Genomic DNA, 9425 nt, shown 5'->3' with positions numbered 1-9425 from the left:
AGACTTGCTCAAGGAGGTAGGGAAAGTTTAGGTACATCCACCTTTGGTTCAGACAATTTCCCAGGCAGAATGAATCAAGCATACCGTTTGGTTTGCGCTTCCATGTTCACGTTCTTCTACATTAATTTTCCTTCTTCCTGAAAGACACCCAGCTTTTGGCAAGAGCTGAGCAGAGAACCCTTAGAGTGGGTTCAATCCATGGGTGATCTTTTTCAAGCCTTTCACACACTCCACCAGCACAACAATAATTTTGCTTCCTAAATTGTCGCTATTAATGCGGTTCAACACAGAAAGGACAGGAAAGCCACTGAGGTCAAAGTTAGCTCTTTCGTCCAATTTACAGGCACAATGTTTAAATACTTGTATTGGAAAGCAGCTATTCTAAATATGCTCGTGACTATGTCTTTAAATTTTTCTACCTCCCCTTCCTTGTTGACTTGTCTGCTGCAGGAAATCCTGTGGCTTGCGGGGGGGGGGGGCTAAACAACTCAATAAGGAGTAGGTGTCACGCTTACCTCTACGCAACTAAGGACCATCCAGCAGATGCTTGCAGCTACACATTGCAAGAGAAAGCTGAAAGGGCAGTAGTGATGGACCAGCTATCTTCCTGTTGCAGAATCCTAGCACATCCCTTTAAGCTACTGATGTATGAAAAAACTAGGGTACTGTTATAGTCACAGGTTTAAGTAGCAATACTGTGCGCCAGCTTGAGACAATGGACAATAATCTACCTCTGGACAGAGAAAGTTCTTCTAACCTAAGAGATCTTAGCCCAAAGTAAGCTGAAGGGATGGCCCCTTAAGGCTAGAGGAACATTTCATACTTTGGTCAGTGGAGTGATAGACACGAATGACTGGAGAAAGTATACTCCTCTCCAGGGCTTTTTTTGTAGCAGGAACTCCTTTGCATATTAGGTCATACCCCCTCCAAGAGCTTACAGGGCTCTTAGTACAGGGCCTACGGTAAGCTCCAGGAAGATTGGCTACATCAGGGGTGTCTGGCCTAATATGCAAAGGAGTTCCTGCTACAATTAAAGCCCTGCTCCTTATCCTGGAATGCAGAGAGAGGCTTGCATCCTTCTACTCCATGCAGCCCTCCTCCAGCTCCAACTTCAACAAATCTTCTGCTGAAGCACTTAAGCCAGAAGAAGGGTCCACAAGCTGGAGAAATCTTTCAGATTTTGCTAAATGGGATGGCAAGAAACAAGTCAGAACTGTGTCCTGGGGCACAATTGTACCCTGCAAATGTGACCAAAGGCTACATATAGTAGCTAGCATCTGACTGTACATCCACATTAATATGCGTATCCAGAGTTACAAAACCAACAAGGCAATCCATGCAAATGTGACCAAAGGCTACATATAGTAGCTAGCATCTGACTGTACATCCACATTAATATGCGTATCCAGAGTTACAAAACCAACAAGGCAATCCATGTGTGGAAGTTCTTAATGTACAAAAGCAACAGTGCCCTGATTCGGCTTGCATGCAGAACGCTGAAGTACAGTTTCACATGCTCTGTAGTCTGCTATAGCCCTTTGAACACATGAAGCTGCCTTGAGGTAGACCATGTTTTCACTGCACCCAGTACTGTCTACTCTGGTTGGCTCACCAACCTAAAATGATATCAAGCCGGTTAAATAAAAAAAGTAAAGCCTGAGATCTATTTATCAAGAGAAGCCTGAGGATCTTCTGCATACAAATACGGTGTTCTGCTATTGAGCAATGGCGATTCACATACCCTGTAATATCTCAATATACATAGAACCTTCCTAGCAAGCACTGCTAAGCTAATTCGTCATCCAGCCATTTTATATGCTGCTGCATTTTTCTGGCATTAGAAGGACCCGATCTGGATAGCCCAGGCTAGCCTGATCTCATTAGATCTCAGAAGCTAAGTAGGGTCAGCCTTGGCTAGTATTCAGACGGGAGGCCTCCAAGGAGTACCAGGGTAATGACGTGGAGGCAGGCAATGGCAAACCGCTCCTGAACACTCTAACCTGCTATACTGCACTGGTTCTCTGTTGTGAGAAGGAGGAGGAGTATGTATAGAGATTTAAAGAAAAAGCTGGCCATATCCATCTCACAATATCCATGCAGGCAGTTTTAATAAGGTCTCTATGTCATCAACTATGATATTTCTCTAAGCTTTGCAGTGAAACAGCCTGGTACATTTGCTTACGCACCCATGCCAATTCTTAAAGCAAAAAAAAAAAGAGAGAGAGGAAGGTTTGAGTTTTGACTGTAATATACAGACAAATCAGGTTTTTACATCGCTTAAGAGAAGAAATCGTGGCCGTTTGTAGGACAGTCATAGGACTAGAAGCGATTAAATTGGGGCTCCCACGTTTCGGACAACTGTATCATTGCACAGCTGTGACAGCCAGGGGTTGTTATGAAAACCAGGAAGGCCACAGCCCCATGGATCCATCCCATGAGCAGCAGCGCAAGGAGTCTTCCCCCTGATGCAGCAGCAGCCATGCCTCAGAAGGCAACTCCTTGTCCTGGAGGAAAGATCCACCACTAATGGAACAGGCTAGTGAGATCCAACCCACGGCAAACGGAAAGGTGATTTAAAATTATAAATACATAAATAAAAATAAATAAAGGACAAGATTGCCTGGCAAAAGGAATCCCAAGTCCACCCAGTTTGCATGATGCAAGGAAGGTGCATCCCTGGGATGGGACTCGGGGGGAAGTACTAGAAAGCGGGTTTGTAGGATTGTGCTGCCACGGACCGCTTTTGGGACTGCCAGTGGCTCAGGCAGGCCAAAAAAAGCAGAAAAGGACTGGGCATGCATATATCATAAATCATAGGAGGTTTTATCTATGCCTAAGGTGGGGGAGATGCATAATTCAACTATATTTTGATTATTTTGGCAGCATTTGGGAAGGGAAAAAAGAAACAAGCTTTGAGAAACCTACAGCTAGAAATCAAATTTAAATGTGAACACAAACATTTTCATAAAGACATTGCACAACGGTCTGTAAAAAAGAAAGAAAAACCCTGGAAATGTTTTCAACAGGACTACTTATATGATCTGACAAGCCCTGGAGCTCTCACCAGTAGATAAGTTGCCTGACTAAGCTTGGGAGAGAGAAGGAGAGCATAGGCTGCTGCCAGGAAAGATGGCAACTGCAGGACATTTCTTGGCACTTGACGGCTCAAAGTATCTGTTGGACAAGCTTCTTAAAACACTGACTACTAGTCTGCAAGATCCCCGATAAGAGAACACCAAGAACCAGGACATGATCTGTGTTGCCTGTAGTGTACACGGGGCTCGTTGCCAACTGAAATCCAAGTGTGCTTTTTTGCCTCCATGCAAACCAAAAATAGTTCCCCGATACTCAAGTTACCACTCATAGTTCATGTGTCAAAAACGTAAGGTCATTTCACACTTTATTAATGGTTTGCGCAGGCAGTTCCCAAACCATAAACCCAGTTATGTATTGGATCCTGTGGAAAATCTGTTGATGGACAGGATTTCCACCAATAGAATAGGACTTCTCCTTACCCATCTTTTTGAGGCCCCCTAATGCCCCCCAATAAGCTGTTTATGCAGACAGGGGACCCTCGGAAACACAAGGGAGAACCAGAGGTTTGTAGTAGAAAAGGAGAATTGGTGTTAGCTGCAGCCCCTTCCATTAGTGAAATTTCCTCCTCTGGTTCTGCTCTCATGTGTCCCCCTAAAGGCAAAGAAAAGACCATGATGAGATTTCACTGGTATCTCTCACTCTAGCCTCAACACGGGATGCTACGGCAATTCAGAGAAAGTCGAAATAATGGCAGTGTAGTAGGATCTACAGAATTATGGAAGGTAAACCACAATAGAGGTGGATGGAAATCTAGTCAAATTACATAGTGCTGGATCCAGAGTTTTCTTCTGTTGATGGAAGGCACGTCTACCAGTAAATGGATCCTTCCTGCCTCTTTCTCCTTAGTGTAGCCAACTGAACCACACTAAATGCTACTCCTGGGGAACAGGGGACCCTCAGGAACCATGCGAGGAGCAAACAGGGGTCTGTAGTGGGTAGATCCAGCAAAAATCACCACTCCCCCTTGTTAGCTGTCAGAAAGCCACTGTGTATTCAACCCACTCACTAGCCTGGAAGGGAACGAGCTGAATTAAATACTGTATAGAAGCTTGGTGAGCCAAGAAGGCATTTTTAATATGTCACTTGGCACTAAAGTCTCCTCCTTAGAACTCCTGTCCTGAGCCCAGACATCTTGAAATGCACCTTACCCAAGGCCCAAACCCCGCAGATGAATGCAGAGGCGGGCAGATAAGCCACTTCCCTCCTTCCCCACTGTACCTGTCATTCATGTGGCAAACAGCCCTCATCATTTTGCATCAAAACTCCATTCCAAGAACAACACTGAATATTAGGAAGAAGCGGGGTAAGTTGTATGGTGGGCCCATACAGAACCTACAAGCAAGGAGTACTTTCAGGAACAGAAAAAGCCACCTCCAGTGCGGGAGGAATGGCTGGGTAAGAAGAGAGGTAGCATGTTTTAAAGAGGGAGTCTGTAACATACACCACAGAATTATCTTGAAAAGAGACTGGAAAGAAAACAAGAGAGCAGTGGGGGGCAACGAACTCTAGAAAAATGGTAAACTACGGGAGCTAAGGCATGCAAAGAGGACAGTAGTTGTGAGGTACCTCTGAGGAAAGAGGGCTTTTCCTAAGTTCCAGTCTTTGGCCTAAAATGGATTCCGTTATGGAAAAGCTTGAATGAACCAGCATGAATCTGCCACCTGTACCACAACATGGCCTACCAGTCCCTTTGTTATTGCAACTGCTGTGAATGAACATCTGGCTCTGAACTGACCACAGCAATCTGAGTGGACACTGAGCCTATGGCTACAGTGGATGAAATATGCTGGAAAGCATAACATTGAGAATTAAACTGAGGGCTTGGCCTTCAGTTCGGAGAGACTATCACAAGGTACAAATGTACAGAAATCCTCTCAACCAAAGTTTACAAATTTCTGGGCTTCTCCTTGCATTAGCTTAGGAAGCCTTTCTAGGAATCAGTGCATAAACATGGAAAGAACATCTCATATGAATGATAAATAGAGGCACAGCAAGTAGCCTTCCACCAGCACAATCTTGTGTGATGATCCCACAAGAAGTACCGGTATGTTGCATAAAATTGGGCAGCTGATAAAGTATCATTAGCACCTCAGCTTTTTTTTTTTTTTTAAATGTTCATTTCATGCTCCTATGATTGCTACATAGTAGATGGAATTTGGTCTGTTTCATAAACATTTCACATAAGGGGTTCCTTGTCACATGACATGGTGATAGCCACTGGTTCAGATTAGTTAAAAAACAAAACAAAACAAGCCAACCCAGCTGGAGGAGACCAGTATCAGTGGCTATCAGCCACAATGCCTAGATGACTTCTGCCTGTTACCCAAGCCTTTCTTATGCAGGGCTTTTTTTGTAGCAGGAACTCCTTTGCATATTAGGCCATGCCCCCCGATGTAGCCAATCCTCCAGGAGCTTACAGGGCTCTTAGTACAGGGCCTACTGTAAGCTCCAGGAGGATTGGTTACATCAGGTGTGTGTGGCCTAATATGCAAAGGAGTTCCTGCTACAAAAAAACCCTTGCTTGTGAGTTTCACCAAGGTTCTTGCTGGGGGAAAATATATATATATGCTGGACTAGACAGAACCTCAACCTGATCTTGTAAATACCCATGCAGAGTCTACAGAAGTACAAAGAAGGGACTTCCTTTGTACTCTGCCTGCCCACTTATTCCTTCTCTACAGCCTCCTATCACAGTCTCCCTACCTGTCAACTTCTCACCATTCCTCTCATCTTGTCAACTTGCTTCTTGCCTAAAACAATGCCTCCCCCGCAAAAAAAGCCCAAATACCTAATTGGGAACACACAACATTTAAGCAAAATAAAGTTTACATATATTAATATGATGGCAAAGGATGTATTCTTATGTTACACTTTTTTTTCCTGCTTTAGCACACACAAAATTATGCAGTATATAATCTTTACTGATCTTCCTATCAAAGACCAGTGTCTGTCTTCTCTACCAATAAGCCTAAGTTCACATTTCCAAACCTTTTTTTCCTTTTCACTAATCACATTCAGAATGTGAGCTATTAGCTTATGCAAATTGTTTGAGCTAATGTATATTATTTTTGTGGGTGTAAAAATTTGGTTCTCTGAAATGCAAACACAACCATCACCTTTGAATATGCTAGCATTTCAGCTACAAGACTCCAGATACTTGATCTTCAACAGATAATGACCTGAAAGATATTGGTACATCTATGCTGGTATGGGAGAAAACACTGAAAAGAAGATGACAATGCTGGATTTATATTCTGCCCTCCATTCAGAGTCTCAGAGTGGCTCACAATCTCCTTTAACTTCCTCCCCCTCAACAAACACCCTGTGAGGTAGGTGGGGCTGACAGAGCTCTCATAGAAGCTGCTCTTTCAAGGACGAGCTCTGTGATAGCTATTGGCTGATTCAAAACCATTCCAGCAGCTACAAGTGGAGGAGTGGGGAATCAAACCCGGTTCTCCCAGACAAGAGTCCGCACACTTAACCACTACACCAAACTGGCTCTATACCATGCTCACAAAATAGTTGTGGAAACCAACCATGCCAGTCACTTTAGGTTCAGTTAACACTCACCAGGTTATTTACTGAAGATTCCCTTTCAGTCTAAGCCAACTGGGATGCGGGGAGATTTTCTGCCCATCCTGGCTATCATCCAAAAGGTTCTTAAATCCATCTTAGAAAACAGAGGTGGGCCTCTCCTTATCAGCTGACTGAGAAGCAAAGCATCACCGTGCATCACAATCTCACCCAGTGACCACAAACGGAACAAATGCTCCTATTTGTCTGGAGACGGAAACCAAACAGCATCCATTCCCCAAAGCAATGAGCCCATCCCACCCACCTCCATTTTGTGATGCACTGACTATTCGTTCTCAAAGGGCAGGCTCTGCTAGGCCAGAAGGCAGAGAGAGACACATGCTTCACTGACGGATTTGCTCTGTATTCTCTAGCTTCTGTACAAGTCTCATGTACATCCCCCCCCCACACACAATGACACACTGCAGTATTCAGGTTAGAAATACAATGCAGATTTATATCAGCAACACAAACAACTAATGCAGTGATTTCCCAGGTCGGAAACATCACTGAATCCCAGCTGAAATAGCCAAGGCAGACTCCTCCTACAATACAACAGTGCGAGCAAGTACCTCTATGCACTTTAATATTCCATTCACCTCCTCAGTGAAGGAGCTGCTTATTGCCGCTGGTGAGTAAGCAAAGGGTGAACAACATGACTGTGCTGTTGGCACCCCTTCCCCTCTTTAAACCAACTCAGGATTTTGTATAAACAGCATCAAACTAATACAACTCTTCCTGACCTACACCAAGAATTCTTCATTATATTATTACTGTATCACATAGTAAAACGAGTGGCCTGTGTCCATCATAGAAACAGAAAACCAGGTCACCTATAGACTAGGAATGACATTCCTGGGCAACTCCTGAGGTATGCAGAAAAACAACGATAAAGGAAACCCTCCCACCCCCAACCAAATAGCCTGTTGAGGACTGAGCATGCTCCAGGAGGTACAGAATGTTGAAAGACACAGAGGGAAGGTGTGGATGGGAAACAGAGGGAGATGGGAATGTTCAAAGCCCATGAGAACCCTGGAAGGGGAGAACTGTGGGAAGAAGTAGGGGGTTCAAGACTGTTCCTCTCCTCCAATGCAGGCCTCTGGCTTATTTTACAACGTTTCCATCCTACACGAATAACTTTAGAAGTGAAAGTTCCAACAAGCATTAGTATTCAGGGTTGCTATCTCACACTGTACCTTCCACAGAGGGATATAACTGATCCTAGCTTTGTTACTACAGAGTAACTTGGAATAGCTTTATAACTGAGATTTAATGAGAGAGTCATCATCCTGTGAATGTTTCACTATTCTAAATTAGGGTGTGCAGAGAAAGGAGGAAATGATTCTGGATTCACTGAAGCATTAAAGCAAATCTTCAAGAGGCTTTCTGACAAGAGGGAGAAAGCATACCCAAGTATCAACCCATCACCACCTCGCAGACAAAACACGGCAAAAAACGCATCCAGACGTTCCAAGGTAGCAAAGTACATGATTGAAAGGTGCAGGACAACTGAAACATATTTCTACTACAAGTACCTGAATGTCAGGAGTGCATACTCGGAAACTGCCGGAGACCTCAGTTCATTTCACCCGATCGGACCCCTGCTTTCATATTCACAACTATACACGGCAATTTCCCAAAGCAGCAACAGTATGGTTCAGAGCTATGTTTGTTTCACTCAAACAGGGTTGGGTCCAATCAGCTTTTCTGTGGGGCAAAAGGGGAGGAGAAGGTTTCCGTGTGTGCCAAACAGGCTACGATGAGGATCATGGTACCTTCATAGACAAAAGCAGCAAAGCGAACTGGGAGCTGCAGTAAGGAGGGAATTGGGCAAGACCGAGTAAAAAAGGTGGCTGGATCCAACTCACTGCTTTTGGCAAGTTGTATGCGTATGCAGCCGACTCAAGGAGACAACTGCAAGGCTTCACATTCTGAAGGTTATTTTTTGCAAGCCGAGGACTGTGAAACACACTTCTGCTCTAGAGAAGCTGCCTTCTTTGCCCTTCTCTGAGCACCAGAAAAAAGATGCTGGACCAATCCAGCTAAAGTTAGTTGCATCTACGTCTCACTGAAAGCAATGAGATTTAAGTTAGTTGCTATTATTTAAAAGAGGTAATATGATATGCAAGAGCTTCACTTCGCTTCCCCTTTGAGTCACAGTTCGGCAAGGATGAAAAGCTGCCCACTTCCAATGAAATGGAAAAAAACCTGGCTGCTGGTGCATCTGCACTGCAGACTCCAGGCAGAAACCAGGTCTGCCATAACTGCTCCATGGCCAGCATCACAGTATAAATCAGTATCAGTCCTTAGATCCCAATGGCACTGGGCCTAAACCAGGCTAGTGCTATCAACCACAACGGCTGCTACCAGGAGTCAAGGAGAAGGTCATACCACTGAACACAAAAGAAGTCAATTTAAAGAAGCAGCCAGTAAGGATTGGCACAGGGTTTATATTCTTCCCCATTCTAAGTCCCACCTACTTTGACCACTTCCTATTTAAAAAGTTACTATCTTAGATGGCAATGAACAATGTTGGGCATTGCTATGCAGAACATTATGAGGCTGAGTCCAGCGTCTGCAATGGCCAGCAGTATCAGCCTTGTAAGTTTCGTTACTTATCTGCCAGCCAAGACAGACTTGAGACTGCTGCTTTTGATCTACAAGAGGAAGAGATAATTTTAGAATAAGGAATCTACATAAGTCTCAGGGTTTAAGCCTGTTTTTCAGGGTTTCTAAGGGAAGAGAGCAAAACTTTC

Source organism: Heteronotia binoei, chromosome 2 (genome assembly GCF_032191835.1).
Source record: "Heteronotia binoei isolate CCM8104 ecotype False Entrance Well chromosome 2, APGP_CSIRO_Hbin_v1, whole genome shotgun sequence".
Taxonomy (NCBI): domain Eukaryota; kingdom Metazoa; phylum Chordata; class Lepidosauria; order Squamata; family Gekkonidae; genus Heteronotia; species Heteronotia binoei.
Note: the sequence above shows the minus strand (reverse complement) of the source record.